We start from the raw sequence: 15,918 nt of genomic DNA, 5'->3' as shown, positions 1-15,918 counted from the left end.
AAAATTTTCTGAATAGAAAACTGGAAACACAACAAATCAAAGAATGGTTGGACAAATGGGATTACAAGAAGTTGCAGAGCTTCCTGCATGGCAAAGGACATAGCTAGCAAGATCAATAGAAAGCCAACGGAATGGGAGAAGATCTTCACTAGCCATACAATATACAAGGGTCTCATATCTAAAATATACTAGGAACTCAAAAAATTAAATCCCCCAACAACAAATCCTTAAATAAACACCTGCCCAATAAATAAGTGGACTAATGACTTAAGAGAAATTTCTTTGGAGAAGAAAGAAGGATGGCCAATAGACACATGAAGAAATGCTCAACATCCTTAGCCATAAATGAAATGCAAATCAAAACAACATTGAGATAACCACCTCACACCAGTTAGAATGGCAAAAATCAAGAACTCTAACAACAACAGATCCTGGAGGGGATGTGGACAGAAGGGAACCTTACTTCATTGTTGGTGGGAATGTAAGCTTGTTCAACCACTTTGGAAAGCAGTATGGAGGTTCCTCAAAAGACTCCACATAGAACTCCCCTATGTCCCAGCAATTCCACTTTTGAGCATTTACCCAAATGTTTACAAACAAGACCACACTAAAGCTATCAGCACAACTATGTTTATTGCAGCATTATTTACCAGAGCTAAGATCTGGAACCAACCCAGATGCCCCTCAGTAGATGAATAGATCAAGAAAATGTGCTATATATACATAATGGAATTCTGTGGGTTCATCAGAAAGAATGACACTGCCCCATTTTTTAGGAAATTGAAAGGCTTGAAAAAAATTATATTATGTGAATTAAGCCAAGCCCAAGGAAACATAGGTCCCATGGTTTCCCTTATTTGCAATATCTAGTATATGTATGAGTCAAGCGCAAAAAGTCAGATAATGTGATGATAGAAAATGAACCCTTAGATATGTATTTTAATGTTTTTTTCTTTCATGCAGTTGTTTCTAACGCATTTATAAGATTATTTCTTTGTTGCTTTGTATGTCCTTCCCCCACAGTATAACACCTGCTTTCACTGTATTTGATGTCAGTATAACTTGTGGAGGAGATGGGGAAAAACAAGTCGTTTAAGGATACAGGTGGACCTGTTGCAACAATGAGAAGTACAACGTGTCATGTTGAAAACGAGCTTTAAACGCACTTTACAACGTTGGTGCGGGGGGGGGGAGCAGGATTGGGTTTGGGGTGGATGGAGGCTAGGAAGGGATGTGAAGGATAAAAAAAGGAGTAGGCTGCAATGTTTGATAAGAAATGTACGCATTATCCTGCCCATGTAATTGTAACCCTTATGTACAGTATGCTCACAAAAAAAATGATATAAAAGAAATTCTCTCCCCCCCCAAAAAAAATCCAAAGAGTTTGTTATTTGAAAAAATTAACAAAACTGACAGACCCTTAGCAAATCTTATCAAAAAAGAAGAGACCACATCCAAATAAATAAACTCAGAGATGAGAATGGAAACATCACCACAGAAACAACCAAGATTCAGAACATAATAAGGGAATACTTCTCAAACTTTATGCTAATAAGTTTGAGATCTTGAGAGAAACGGACCTTTTCCTAGCAAATACTGACATGCCAAAACTAAACCAAGATGAATTCAACCATCTTAACAGGCCCATATCAAGCTTTGAAATAGAAACAGCAATAAGAGACCTCCCAGCTAAGAAAAGTCCAGGACCAGATGGTTTTACAGCAGAATTTTACAAGGGCTTCAAAGCAGAACTCACACCAATACTCTTCCAACTCTTCAATGTAATTGAAAGAGAAAGTTCATTACTGAACACATTCTATGAAGCCATCATAACCCTCATACCAAAACCAGGCAGGGACTCATCAAAGAAAGAGAACTATAGACCCATTTCTTTGATGAACATTGATGCAAAACTTCTCAACAAAATTTTGGCCAATCGACTTCCAGAATTCATCCAAAAAATCATACACCACGATCAAACAAGATTCATTTCACGGATGCAAAGCTGGTTCAATATACGCAAATCAATTAAGATTATTCATCACATCAAGAGAGCAAGGATACGAACCACATGGTTATCTCATTAGATGCAGAAAAAGCGCTCGACAAGATCCAATACCCCTTTATGATGAAGGTTTTGGAAAAATTAGGAACCCATGGGACATTCCTCAATACAATAAAGGCTGTATATGACAGACCTACAGCCAGCATTATACTTAATGGTGAAAAACTAAAGCCATTTCCTCTTAACTCAGGAACAGGAAAGGATGTCCACTCTCTCCACTTCTCTTCAACCTAGTATTAGAATGCCTAGCTACAGCAATAAGACAAGATGCAAACATAAAGGGGATCCAAATAGGGAAAGAAGAAATAAAACTCCTGTTTGCAGATGACATTATCTTGAATTTAAAGAATCTCATAGACTCCACTCCCAAATTACTCAGGCTGATTCAAAACTTTGGCAAATATCAGGGTATAAAATTAATCCCCCAAAATCAATGGCTTTTCTGTATGCCAACAATGAGGAAAGAGTGGCTGAAATTAGGAAAGCAACTCCATTTGTAACAGCCCCCCAAAAAATTAAATACCTAGGAATTAACTTAACCAAAGAAGTGAAGGACCTCTATGACGAAAACATTATAATCTTGAAAAAGGAAATCAAAACAGAACTTAAAAAATGGCAAAACCTCCCATGCTCCTGGATTGGAAAGATTAACATCGTGAAAATGGCAATACTTCCCAAAGCTATCTACAAATTCAATGTCATACGTATCAAAATTCCAACCTCATTCTTCAAGGAAATAAAAGAGGCAATCCAAAAATTTATATGGAACAATAAAAGACTCCGAATACATAAAATGCTCCTCAACGGAAAGAACACTGCTGGAGGAATATCAATAACAAATTTCAAACTCTACTACAAAGCCATACTAATCAAAAAAGCTTGGAACTGGCATAAGAACAGACCTCAGGACCAATGGAATAGAATTGAAAACCCAGAAATGAACCTACAGTCCTATAGCCATCTAATATTCGATAAGGGAGCTAAAAACAATAGAATGGAAGAAAGACAGCCTCTTCAGTAAATGGTGCTGGCAAAATTGGTTAACTACTTGTAGAAAACTAAAGCTGGATCCTTATATATCACCCTGCAGCAGAATCAACTCCAAATGGATCAAAGACCTCGAAGTCAAAGCAGACACTCTGAAAACATTATAGGATGGAATAGGAGAAACCCTAGGTGTCCTTTGCTCAGGCCAAAATTTTCTGAATAGAGACCCGGAAACACAACAAATCAAAGAAAGGTTGGACAAATGGGATTACATGAAGTTGCAGAGCTTCTGCAAGGATAATGACATAGCTAGCAAGATCAATAGAAAGCCCACGGATTGGAAGAATAGATTCACTAGTCATACAATGGACAAGGGTCTCATATCTAAAATATACTTGGAACTCAAAAAATTAAATCCCCCAACAACCAATCCTCAAAGAAACAACTGCCCAATAAATAAGTGGGCTAAAGACTTCTCTGAAGAAGAAAGAATGATGGCCGATAGACACATGATGACATGCTCAATTTCCTTAGCCATAAAAGAAATGCAAATCAAAACAACATTGAGATACTACCTCACTCCAGTTAGAATAGCAAAAATCCAGAACTCTAACAACAACAGATCCTGAAGGGGATGTGGACAGAAGGGAACCTTACTTCATTGTTGGTGTGAGTGTAAACTTGTTCATCCACTTTAGAAAGCAGTATGGAGGTTCCTCAAAAGACTTCACATAGAGCTCCCCTATGACCCAGCAATCCCACTTTTGGGCACTTACCCAAATGTTTACAAACAAGACCACACTAAAGCTACCTGCACAACTATGTTTATTGCAGCATTATTTACCAGAGCTAAGATCTGGAACCAACCCAGATGCCCCTCAGTAGATGAATGGATCAAGAAGATGTGGTATATATACACAATGGAATTCTATGCCTCCATCAGAAAGAATGACATTGCCGTATTTGTTAGGAAATGGAAAGGCTTGGAAAAAATTATATTAAGTGAATTAAGCCAAGCCCAAAGTAACATAGGTCCCTTGGCTTCCCTTATTTGCAATATCTAGTATATGTATAAGTCAAACAGAAAAGTTCAGATAATGTGATGTTTGGAAAATGAACCCTTAGATATGCATTTAAAAGTATTTTTCTTTCATTCATTTGTTTCTAATGCATTTATAAAATTATTTCTTAGTTGCTTTGTTTGTCCCTCCCCCACAGTTTAACCCCTGATTTCACTATATTTGATGTCGGTATAATTTGTTGTGGAGGTGGGGAAAAACAAGTCGTTTAAGGATACAGGTGGACCCGTTGGAACAATGAGAAATACAAGTTGTCATGTAAAAAACGAACTTTACAACTTTGGTGCGGAGGGGGGGGGGGATAATCGGTGGGGTGGCACAAGTGGAGGCTCGGAAGGGATGTGAAGGATAAACATAGGAGGAGGCTGCAATGCTTGATAACAAATGTACTCCTTATCTTGCCCATGTAATTGTAACCCCTCTGTACAGTATGTTCACAAATAATAAAAATTAAAAAAAATCTGAGAAATCCCGTAGCCATTGGCCCTTATGATGTGCACCTACTTTCCAGGATTTCAAAGCACCATCATCTGAGGTGGCAGCACACTGGTTGTAGCCCAGGGTGATTAGAAAATATAAAACCAGAGATCCTTTCAGATTGTCCCAACAACTCTTTTATTACTTTAAGCAAAAAACAAAATAAAGGAAAGCAAACAAAATAGACTTTATGGTTAATTAAGCTGTTATTAAAGATTCCCAACAGAATTATACTGTTAAATGATGAGTTAATGCACGTGTTTTCTAAGTACTGAACTCACATGTGTCACAAAAATATCCATGGATTCATAACTAGAAATTCTGAAGTGTAAAGCATACTAATTTGTTGAATTTCATTAGGTAGCCAATGACGAGAACACCACACGGTATTAAGCCAGGTAAAGTAGTTTATTTACTGAACTGCTGTCCATGCCATACATGGTGGAAACATATGTACAAAAAATAGGGCGACCCAACCTCGGGCCAGGATGTATCTAGGCAAAGGATCAGATGAGGTGAGGCCAGGTGGGGGGAAAGACTAGCCATACTGTATTTAGATGTGACTTCAGGGCTTGGGACTCACCTCCGGTCAGATGGAAAGTGTGATCAGAGGCTGACCAGGTCGTGACTTAGCGGGAGGGGAAGGTGGCTTCCTCCAGGTGTGCCACATAACTAGATAACACATAAAGGGTGGAAACTTAGCCAAGAAGTGAAAATGCATCTGCATAGGGTCTGCATGGCCTGGGGCAGACCTAATATTAAATATAGGTAGGACCTCTGCCATGTGGCTCAAGACTAAAAAATTCATTCTCAATCATTTTCTTTCTCTCTTTCTCTTCTTTCTTTTTCTTTTCCTTCCTTCCTTCCTTCCTTCCTTCCTTCGTTCGTTCCTTCCTTCCTTCCTTCGTTCCTTCTCTCTCTCTCTTTCTGTCTCTCTCTATCTCTCTCCTTTCTTTCACTCATCCTCCCTCTCTCCCCTACCTCAGTATTCTCAACTCTCAATAAAGAACACTTGCTGAGTTGAACTCACAGGCTGGGAAGAGCAGCTCAATTAGTGAATGTGAACTTTAATTTAATGTTTCCTTATATATCTCTCTCCTTTCTTTCACTCATCCTCCCTCTCTCCCCTACCTCAGTATTCTCAACTCTCAAATAAAGAACACTTGCTGAGTTGAACTCACAGGCTGGGAAGAGCAGCTCAATTAGTGAATGTGAACTTTAATTTAATGTTCCCTTATACCTCTACCACAGATCAATGGAATCAAATAATGAACACTCAGCAGCATGGAATATTAAGGCATTTAGGGGAGTAAAGTAAGCATGCTCACTGCATTCTGTGAGGTCCAACCTGGGAAAGTGTGGCAGACTCCTCCATCCTCTTGGGCAATCTCATCCCCTTTTCTGCATCAGGAGAGGTGACTGTCTCTATTTGATCCAGTTACCTAAGTGGCACAGGTACTTGGCAGAGACTTAGCCTCTTGTTGTGCTGAGATTAATGGCATGCTTCAACATGATCCACTAATTTGTTGAGACTGGGACTTCCTAATTTTTTGGTTAGTTTATGTTCAAATTGTGATCCATTTATTTCTGATTGCTAACCAGGATTATAGATGTGAACTAACACATCAGACCACTCAAAGTCCTTTATCACACATGGAAGACATGAAGTTTATTTTCCAAAATGACATACAAGTTGACAGACAGCAAAAGTAATTCCTTAATTTTGGTCGAGATGTGTTTTTAATGTGAAACAAAATTACTTAGCAAAATATCTGATTACTGTGATTATACTTTCAACCTTACCTTCATGTTTATATCAAATCACCTATATTAATCAATGACTAACTCAAATTACCTGTAATCATTTATTTCTGTCATATCTTTTAGAAGTAGGCAGAACTGGAGCTCACACCATAAAATAAAGTGGTAGAATTTGAGAGGATCACAGTTCTGAATCAGTCTACGATGGAAAAGAAACACTCATATCAACATACTAGGTAGGGATATTGGAATGCAATCATAATCCCTGCTTTCTGGGATGAGTGCAAAAATTGCTACTCTAAGAGTAAAGTAACTTAAATGAGAAAGGATTGATGGAGTGGCTCCAGTGGTGGAGTACCTGTCTGGCAAACACAACATCAAAACTCAAATCAATTTCCTAAAGATAAAATAAGAAAAGGAAAGAAAGAACAACATACTGACCATGTGTTCAATGTAAAGATTTACACTAAATTATCATAGTAATAAATGCCATCATTTATTTCTAGGGCCAAACATATTTTGCGTCAAGTCTAAATTAAAAATAGCACATTTGCCGGGCGCTGGTGGCTCATGCCTGTAATCCTAGCTACTAAGGAGGCTGAGATCTGAGGATCGCGGTTCAAAGCCAACTCGGGCAGGAAAGACTGTGAGACTCCTATCTCCAATAAACCACCAGAAAACCGGAAATGGCGCTGTAGCTCAAGTGGTAGAGCGCTCGCCTTGAGCTGAAGAGCTGAGGGACAGCTCCCAGACCCAGAGTTCAGGCCCCACGACTGACCCCCCCCCAAAAAAAATAGCACACTATATATAAAGCTTTGGTAAAAGCCAGGCACTGGTGGCTCACTCCTGTAATCCTAGCTACTCAGGAGGCTGAGATCTGAGGATCGCGGTTCAAAGCCAGCCCGGGCAGGAAATACCGTGAGACTCCTATCTCCAATAAACCACCAGAAAACCGGAAGTGGTGCTGTAGCTCAAGTGGTAGAGTGTTCGCCTTGAGCTGAAGAGCTGAGGGACAGCGCCCAGGCCCAGAGTTCAAGCCCCACGACCTACAAAAAAAAAACAAAAAACAAAGCTTTGGTAAAACACAGGTCTAGCTTACAATGATCAATGATGAACACTTAAGTTTGCATGTGCAGTGGTGTTGCAGGGTTGTTAAGGTTTATGGAAGTCCATCCTTTTGATGAACTTGACATGATGAAATTACCTAACCATACATAACCAGACAGTTTACTGGACAGATACTGCTGATACACACACACACACATACACACACATACACACACACACACACACGCACACTTGTATGTATTTATATATTAACATGTAAATAAAAATAAAAAATTTGCAATGAATAAATTAATTGAACAGATACCTTTCTCAAAGAATATTTTACCTGAACCAATTCATGTCTTCAAGTCTCCAATGCTATATCACATTTACATGGTTTCTGATCGTTTAGGATATTGTTTTTTTCTTTGTTTTTCAGATGAAAAAAGCCTGCCAATAAACATACTTGTATGACATTCCTTTCTTTGGAAAATGAAAAGCAGGTTGTGTTATCTGGCTCTTTGTGTATCATCAAAATATTTTTTTTATAATTTTAAGTACATATTGTCTTAGACTTAAATTTCACTCATTCTCTTCCAATAGTATCTATGGGAAGGAGAAAATGAAGGATCATATTGTTACTTTGGGAGCTTCGGTTATTAATCACTGAAATAAATATTATGAAAATGAAAAAAAATATTTAGAGAGATGACTTGAAAGTTACCTTTCAACACACTCATGCTACTCCCTCAACTAAATCATAGAACTTAAAATAAGTACCATTTTAGCTGTGTGCCAGTGGCTCATTCTTGTAATCTTAGCTACTCAGGAGCTGAGATTTGAGGATGGTAGTTCAAAGCTATCCCTGGCAGGAAATCTGTGACACTCTTACCTCCAATTAACTACCAGAAAATCGGAAGTGGCACTGAGCCCAGGGACAACGCCCAGACCCAGAATTCAAGCCGCATGACCAAGAAAAATAAAAAAGGAAAAAAGGAGGAAAAAGTAACATTTTACAATTAATGTGCATGTATAAACAAAAATTTTCTAGAAATAAAACTATAACAGTCCCTGGACTGGCAAAGAAAAAGAGATGAAAGTGAAATTGCCTATAATCATTTAGACCATCTATACTGAGGGCAGGCTGCTGGAACTCACATCACTAATTGAAGAGGTAAAACTTGAGAGCATCACAATTCGGAACCAGTGTGCAAGGAAAGTAATAAGAGTCATCATCCTAAATCCTGGCATGCTGGAACGCATTTGTGATCCCAGCTACTTGGCAGACAGAAATGAGGAACTTAGCCTCTGTTTTGCCCTCAGCAAAATTGATAACCTATGAGCAAAGTAACTAAATCAAAAAAGAATGTTCTAATTGTACAATACTTGTTCAGCAAACAAAATATCTAAATTCATACTCATTTCCTAAAAGAGGAAAGAAAAAGGAAGGAAGAAAGAAAGGAAGGAAGGAAGGAAGGAAGAAAGAAAGAAAGAAAGAAAGAAAGAAAGAAAGAAAGAAAGAAAGAAAGAAAGAAAGAAAGAAAGAAAGGAAGGAATAAATAAAAGAAAGAAGGAGGGAAAAAGAAAGGGAAAAAGAGAAGTATAAACAAAAACCTCACCATGCATTAGATGTTAATAATGACTTTAACTAATTTTAGCTATAAATGTCATCATTGAATTCTGGGCAGAGACATTTTGTATCAAGCCTGAATAAGCCATAGCATACCACATACAAAGCTTTTGTAAAATACTGGTCTGGATTACACTGTTGGACCAATAGGAATGTATGTCTAGTGGTTAGGGTCTTCATAAAAATTTTGTTATGATCTCAAAATGCGTCTTTATTTCTGGAATTTTACCTGAGTAATCTCACTTCAATCTTTTCCAAAGGGCACTTTAGTGGAAGGAGGAAAATCATTGATTCTGGTAGACAATTTCTGTTTCTATAAACTCCAGTATATAGTAAGGGAAGCAACTCCAAAATTATCCATTAGAGAGATGAGTTGAAAGTCATCTTTATACACACTAACTCTTTCCTCAACAAAGCCAGAGGATTTAAAATAACTAATATTTTTTCAAGTTAATGGGCACAAATGTGCATGAATTTTCCAGAAATAAAATGATCACTCATGAAATGTTACTAATACTTCAAAGAATGTTTTCCAATTAGAGGAATCATCTTCATACATTTTCACACAATGTGTATCTGCTTGGTAACAGATCCCCCAACTAGACTAAGGTATTTAATAAAATTTATGAGGTGGTGTGGGGTTTCTGGTGGAGCCCTGTCTGGTTCAATGGAGGAGTTGGTATTGGCACAGTCCCTGTGGTGGAGCAGGGCGGGGCTTTGAGGCTGAAGGCCAGTCTGCGTAGGACTTTGAGATAGTAGGGAGGGGACAGGAAGGACTAGATTTGTGGAGTAGGTGGGACTTTAGGATGGAGGCTGGCAGGTAGACGGGTTTTCAGTGGAAGAAGACTGGGTCACTGGGGAAGGCTGTTTGGGGAAGAGCTTTGAAAAGGAAGAACAAGGCTACAAAGGAGGAGGTTACTTAGAGGAGGGGTTCTGGTGAAGCACTGTGAGCCCTAGTAGGATATGTATGGTGGGATTTCCCATAAGGCAGGGAACGCAATGGAGGCAAGAGGCTGACAGAAGGTGGAGTTTCTGGTGCAAGAATACGGAGCTATGAGGGAGAGGCTTTTCAGAGTCTGGCTTTAAGAGGGCAGGGCAGTGCTAGGAAGAAGTGGGCTAGTAAGGGGCATGGTTTCTGGTGGAGAATGGCAGGCCTTTGGGAAGTGTGTTAGGGAGAAGGTGGGGTTTCTGGCAGAGCAGGATGTATTCACAATGTATAGAGAAGCTTTTCAGGACCAGGGCTTTATTAAAGCAGGGATAGGATCCAATGGACTAGACAAGTTAAGACGGGTTTCTGGTGTAGCCAGTCACCACTTCAAAAAGAGGAGTAAGGTTGGGTGGGGATTTCAGTGTTACAAGGCCGGACAAGGACTTTGGACAGGGTTTCCAGTAGTGCAAGGCAACCTTCAAAAAGGGACTACGGAGGGACAGGGATTTACAGTTGAGCATGGTGAGGCTTCCAGAGGGAGGTCAACTGGTGCAGTGGTTTCCAGTTGAGCAATGTGGGTGTCATGAGATGGGATAGTGTGGTGGCGGTTTGTTAGTGGGGTTTTTTTAGAGCCGGTGAGGGCTTAGAGCTATGGGGCTAATTGGAGGAGGGGCTTTGAGAAGGAGTGGAAGGTCTACAAAGGTGTAGGATAATTATGGGCAGGGTATCTGTTGGAGTAGTGTGTGGATCTGAGGGAGGATCCAATAGGGTCGGATTTATCTGGGGAGCAATGCAAGGTATTGAGAGAGTAGGTATGGGAGGTGGAGAGACTTCTGATGAAGCAGGGCTGGTTTTCCAGGAAGGAGATGGGCTATGTGAGAAGCTTCTGGCCAACCAAGGCTGGGCTTCAAGGGCAGTTATTCGGAGGTGGAGGGTTTTTGTGTAGCATGATGGGCTTTGTGGGAAGAGGTAGGTTCGGGGCTGAGTTTGACACGTTAGGCCACTTAGAAGCAGACAGAGGTGGGTAGAGTTTCTGATGAAACCAGAAGGGGCTGGAGGGAGAAGTCTGGGTGGAGGTGGGGTATGAAAGGGAAGGGGGGAGCTTGGAGGTACTAAGTTATGGGACCAATGGTTTTATGAGGAAATAGAGTAGTTAGGGGCTGGGTATCTGGTGGACGAAGTGAGGATTCGAGGGAGGACCCCGATGTAGGCTGGGTTCTTGGTGGAGCAAGGAGGGACATGGAGTAGATATGGATGTGGCCTAGTTTCTGGTGGTACAGAGCAGGGATTCCCAGAAAGGGTGGAGTTGAAGAAGGCTTTCCCTGTAGCAGAGGAGGGCTTTCAGGAAGTAGTCTGGTTGCAGTCAGGCCTTTGAAAGTTTACAGCAAGGCTACCAGTGGGTAGGTTAGTTAAGTTTGGACTTTTGAATGAGGAGGCTGATTGGAAGTTGGTTTCCAGTGGATCCAGTCATGTTTTATGGGACGGGCGATAGGAAAGTGGCAAGACTTAGTGAAGAGTGGGGCGACAAAAAATAAACAGTTACTCCAAATAGGAACACCAATTTCTGTCAGTATAGAATTATATTACTTTTATGTATGCGAGAGATATTGGAGAAAGTAACCAAGTAATAATTCTTTCCTAGTCAAAATTTTCTTTATTCCAGTTGAGTGAAACTAAAACCACAGTTCACAACAGGCTCAGAGGCACACAGTAGACTAAGACAAATGAAGCACTGGATTTGATTCCCCAGCACAACTTTTAAGAACCACAAATAAAAAATTTTAAATGAGTCACTTGGTCATAATGGACACTCTATTGACTTAAAATTGTGAATGAATGAAACTTTTACTCTGACCATTTTAGAAATCCTAAAACTATGTAAGTAGTAGTAATGTTTTAACTTTTCATAATATTGGAAGGTATACTAAAATTAATTAGGAAAATATAAAATTGTACACAGCTTGTTCGTTCTCCAGCATCAACTTTAATCTAAAAGAATTTAAAACAATAAAACTGCCATATAGTGAGATTGCAGCATGGTTTTTTCCAGTCATCATAATGGTGACTTAAACAATGTGTATTTATCATTGGATGCATCGCTGTTAAAACATATCTAAGAATGTAAAGCACTTCTATAGAGACCCTGAAGAAACTCAGAACAATCTGTGAAATGATGTTGGAATATAATTAATGACAAATTACAGTAGGAGTTTATTCTCTCTAGGCCCAAAAATATTTTCCAGAAGAAAAGGCTGCATTGAAAAATAAACAATACAACGAAAAGGAAGCAGGCAGGCAGACCTTGAAGTAAAAATTATCCAATGAACAATATCTTTTGAGGCATGATTGCAATCTTCTTTTATCTAAGTTACAATTACTGACCTATGTTCTTCCCTAATGCTAAATAATAAAGCCATGAAAATGCAATAATCATTTTCAAAGCATTATATTTTACACAAAGAATTCAATGAATGTATGGCTAGAAAGTAAAGATAGATGTCTGAGATAAAGAGTAAAGAACATATCCCCAATTTCTGGCCCTTCAAGATGAGAGGGTTACAAGCCAGAGCACAAGGAGAATGGACAGAAGTTCATTAGTGCATACCTGTAGTTCCCAAGATGCAATAGTTAATATAACAGGGGAGAAAATCAACATGACCATAACAGGATTTAACACTGGAGAATAGAGAGAAGAACAGTGAAAATGCATGGAAAATTACAAAGGATGCCCTTGCATATTTGGCAGAAGAGTGCATGGCATTGAGGTCTAAAATATGTGGAGGTATTATAGGAAACTAATTGTTCTCAAATAATGCCACGAGAAGTGATAAACTTATGATTTACAGGACATTGAATAATCATAAATGTCCTGCTTGAGTAGTGCACAGTTAAACCTTGATAAATTCTGTTTTGAAATACCTAACACACTATAAAACCAAGACAAAAGATTCTAATTATATATAAGTGACTTGACTGCAACAATAGAGTTCAAAAAATCAAGTTACATAATGTGGATGCAAAAGGAAAAAATTATTAAGGTAATCTTTAAGCAACACATTTTATGTGAATAGTTTTGATTATAAACTATTTATTTTCCTTACAAATTTTGGATGTACAAAAACAAAACAAAACAAAGGAAATGACACTTGGCAATATAACTGGATGCCAGTATGTCATCTCTCGAGGCTGAGATTGGAAGATCATGGTTCACAGATTGCTGGGGTAGCAATGCAGGAGACATTTATGTTCAATTGTTCAATCAAAGACAGAGTGAAACCTTGGTTCAAATAGTGCAGACTCAGTCAGTCATAAGTGAAAAAAAACAAGCAAGATTTTGAGGCTCCGAGTCAAGTTTCATCACTGCACACACAAACACACACACACACACACACACACACACACACATACACACACACAAATCGAATGAGAGAGGAAGAGGGAGAGAAAAAATGGAATATTAAGAGTTTAAAAAGTTAACCTATCTGCCAGGAATATCCTAAGCATATATTACTTAATAAAAATGAGGGAAACTATAGAGCCTATGTTTCTTTGAGTCTGGCTTCGTTCACTTAATATGATTTTTTCGAAGTCTTTCTATTTTCTTAAGAAAGGAGCTGTGTCATTCTTTCTGATAGAAACATGAAGCTCCATTGTGCATATATACCACATTTTCTTGATCAATTCATCTATCGAGGGGCATCTGGATTGGTTCCATATCTTAGCTATAGTAAGAGTTGTGCTGGTAGATTTAGTGCGTTTTAGCTTGAGATCTTTTCTAAAAATGCCCAGGAGTGGAATTGCTCGCTACAGAGCTATGTACATTTGATCATAAAAAATGATGCTAATTGAAATGTATTCCAAGACATAGAAACAAGACTTTTTTCTTTTTCAGATGTCAACCTTGATGTCATTAAAGTAGTGTATCTAGATCTTATTTTATTTTATTTGTCTTTTTCCATTGGTTTATCCCTGGCAATCTCTGTCTTGATTCTGGTACCTTCCATCTTGTATATACATTATTTGATTTGGAGAAAGAAAGGGAAATAACATAATGATGAATGAAGTACGAAGAGTGACCCATTGCAAAAATGACATTCACAAGAAACTATATTGGCAATGAATTTACAACTTTGGGGTGGTGGGAGGTGTGGAGGGATCGAAGGAATAGTAGAAAAACAATGGAGTGGGTCACAATATTCAACAATTAATGTACCCTACTCATGTAACGGTAACCACTCTGTACAGTAATTTTAAATAAAATAGAATTTAAAGAAGTGAACCTACCCTAGAAAAATATCCTTTTCAAAATAATACATCTGTAACAGTACTTGTGAGAGATTTTAGAGTCAAGTTGTTAGATCTTAAAAGGGATATATTAGGAAGCCATCTCAATTAGCAATGAAAAGCAGAGCTATGCTCTGGAAGGGTCAAACAATCAAGGGAAGACAGGGGTTATTACCTCAAGAGTATTTAATTTAGAGCTGTTGGACACTAAAAGTTTAAGATTTTGAAGACAAGATGGATGTCTGTGCTGCGGTTGTAATGGTCCCTTCTGTTCCCTAAAAATAAGGGATTCAATTATCACTATACATACAAACAGTACCTAATCTTAATAGTTATAACCACAAGCTAGATTGATGCCTTATTTTGTGGACATACCTGTAGCCACTCACCCCCCCACCCCTATAGTGGAATGTATATAAAGCATGTTAAGCAGGATTTGGGGATCCAGAAGCTGGCAATGAGGCTTTGGGTCCTCTGGTGTCTTCTTTCCTATAACTTCCTGTGATTTCTCATTTTTTGACCATGTATCCCATCATCTTTGCTGTTCAATGGTTGCGGTTAGTGACAGTGCTGATATTCTGAACACCTCAAAATAAACTATGGAAAAACACTTCCTCAGAGAAGATTCACAACCATATAGGAGCACCTGGAAAGATACCACACATCAGCAGTCATCCTGTGATCTTCTAGGAAGAAAGTATAATTCAGGAGTATTTTTTCTTCTGATAATTATTTTTTTCTTATTTATTTATTTTTTTTCTTTTCTTTTTTCTTGTGTAAATACTGTACAGAGGGGTTACAATTACATGGGCAAGATAATGAGTACATTTCTCATCAAGCATTGTAGCCTCCTCCTTTGTGTCCTTTTCCCATCCCTTCCCATCCACCACCACCCCCCACCCAATGATCCCCCCTCCCCGCACCAAAGTTGTAAGTTCGTTTTCGACATAACGACTTGTACATCTCATTGTTGCCATTCCATACCTCTAAAGGTTTTACATACATTACAGTAATATACACCTGAACTGCTTAGCACTCATGGCATATTGGTGTGTTATAATTGTCTTCAGATCAGAAATATGCTAGAGCTTAAAATAGAATGATGGGCTCTACATTTTCAACGCAAGAGTGATGATCACCCCCTACAATTATTCTCAGTGGAGAATTCTTCCCATATATTTTACTGACTTAGCTTCTACTCTATGCTTTACCATTATCAGGGAGGGTCACACTGTATCGTGCTACACTACTGGAGCAACCTTAGCTGCCTTTGAATTTTACCTCCAATCTTGATCCCAAGGTCAGCTCTGCAACCCTAATCACATACTTAGTGGACACCTGAACTTTTCAAGCCTGGTTAAAAATTCAGCTATCATTGCTCATTGCCAGTGTTAAAGATTTAGATTTATTGTGTATCTTCTTGTATTTCCAAAACTTCCTTAGATGTTGGTTTTTGAAGTAGAGCTTTAGTTTGCATTTGATTTATGGAGGTGTTAGTGATGCCAGTTGTGCTGCATACATTATAATGTAAGTAATTTGATGTTTTGACAATGAATTTAATTTTGGCAATTGAAGAAGTGAATACACAACACTCAAATGTTTCTTTATATGTACTGGTATTGCTTTATTGTGAAATTCCTAAAAGCCAATCATGGGAATA

This window comes from Dipodomys spectabilis, unplaced genomic scaffold (assembly GCF_019054845.1).
Source record: "Dipodomys spectabilis isolate Male_0828 unplaced genomic scaffold, ASM1905484v1 ptg000070l, whole genome shotgun sequence".
NCBI classification, from domain to species: Eukaryota; Metazoa; Chordata; class Mammalia; order Rodentia; family Heteromyidae; genus Dipodomys; species Dipodomys spectabilis.
Note: the sequence above shows the minus strand (reverse complement) of the source record.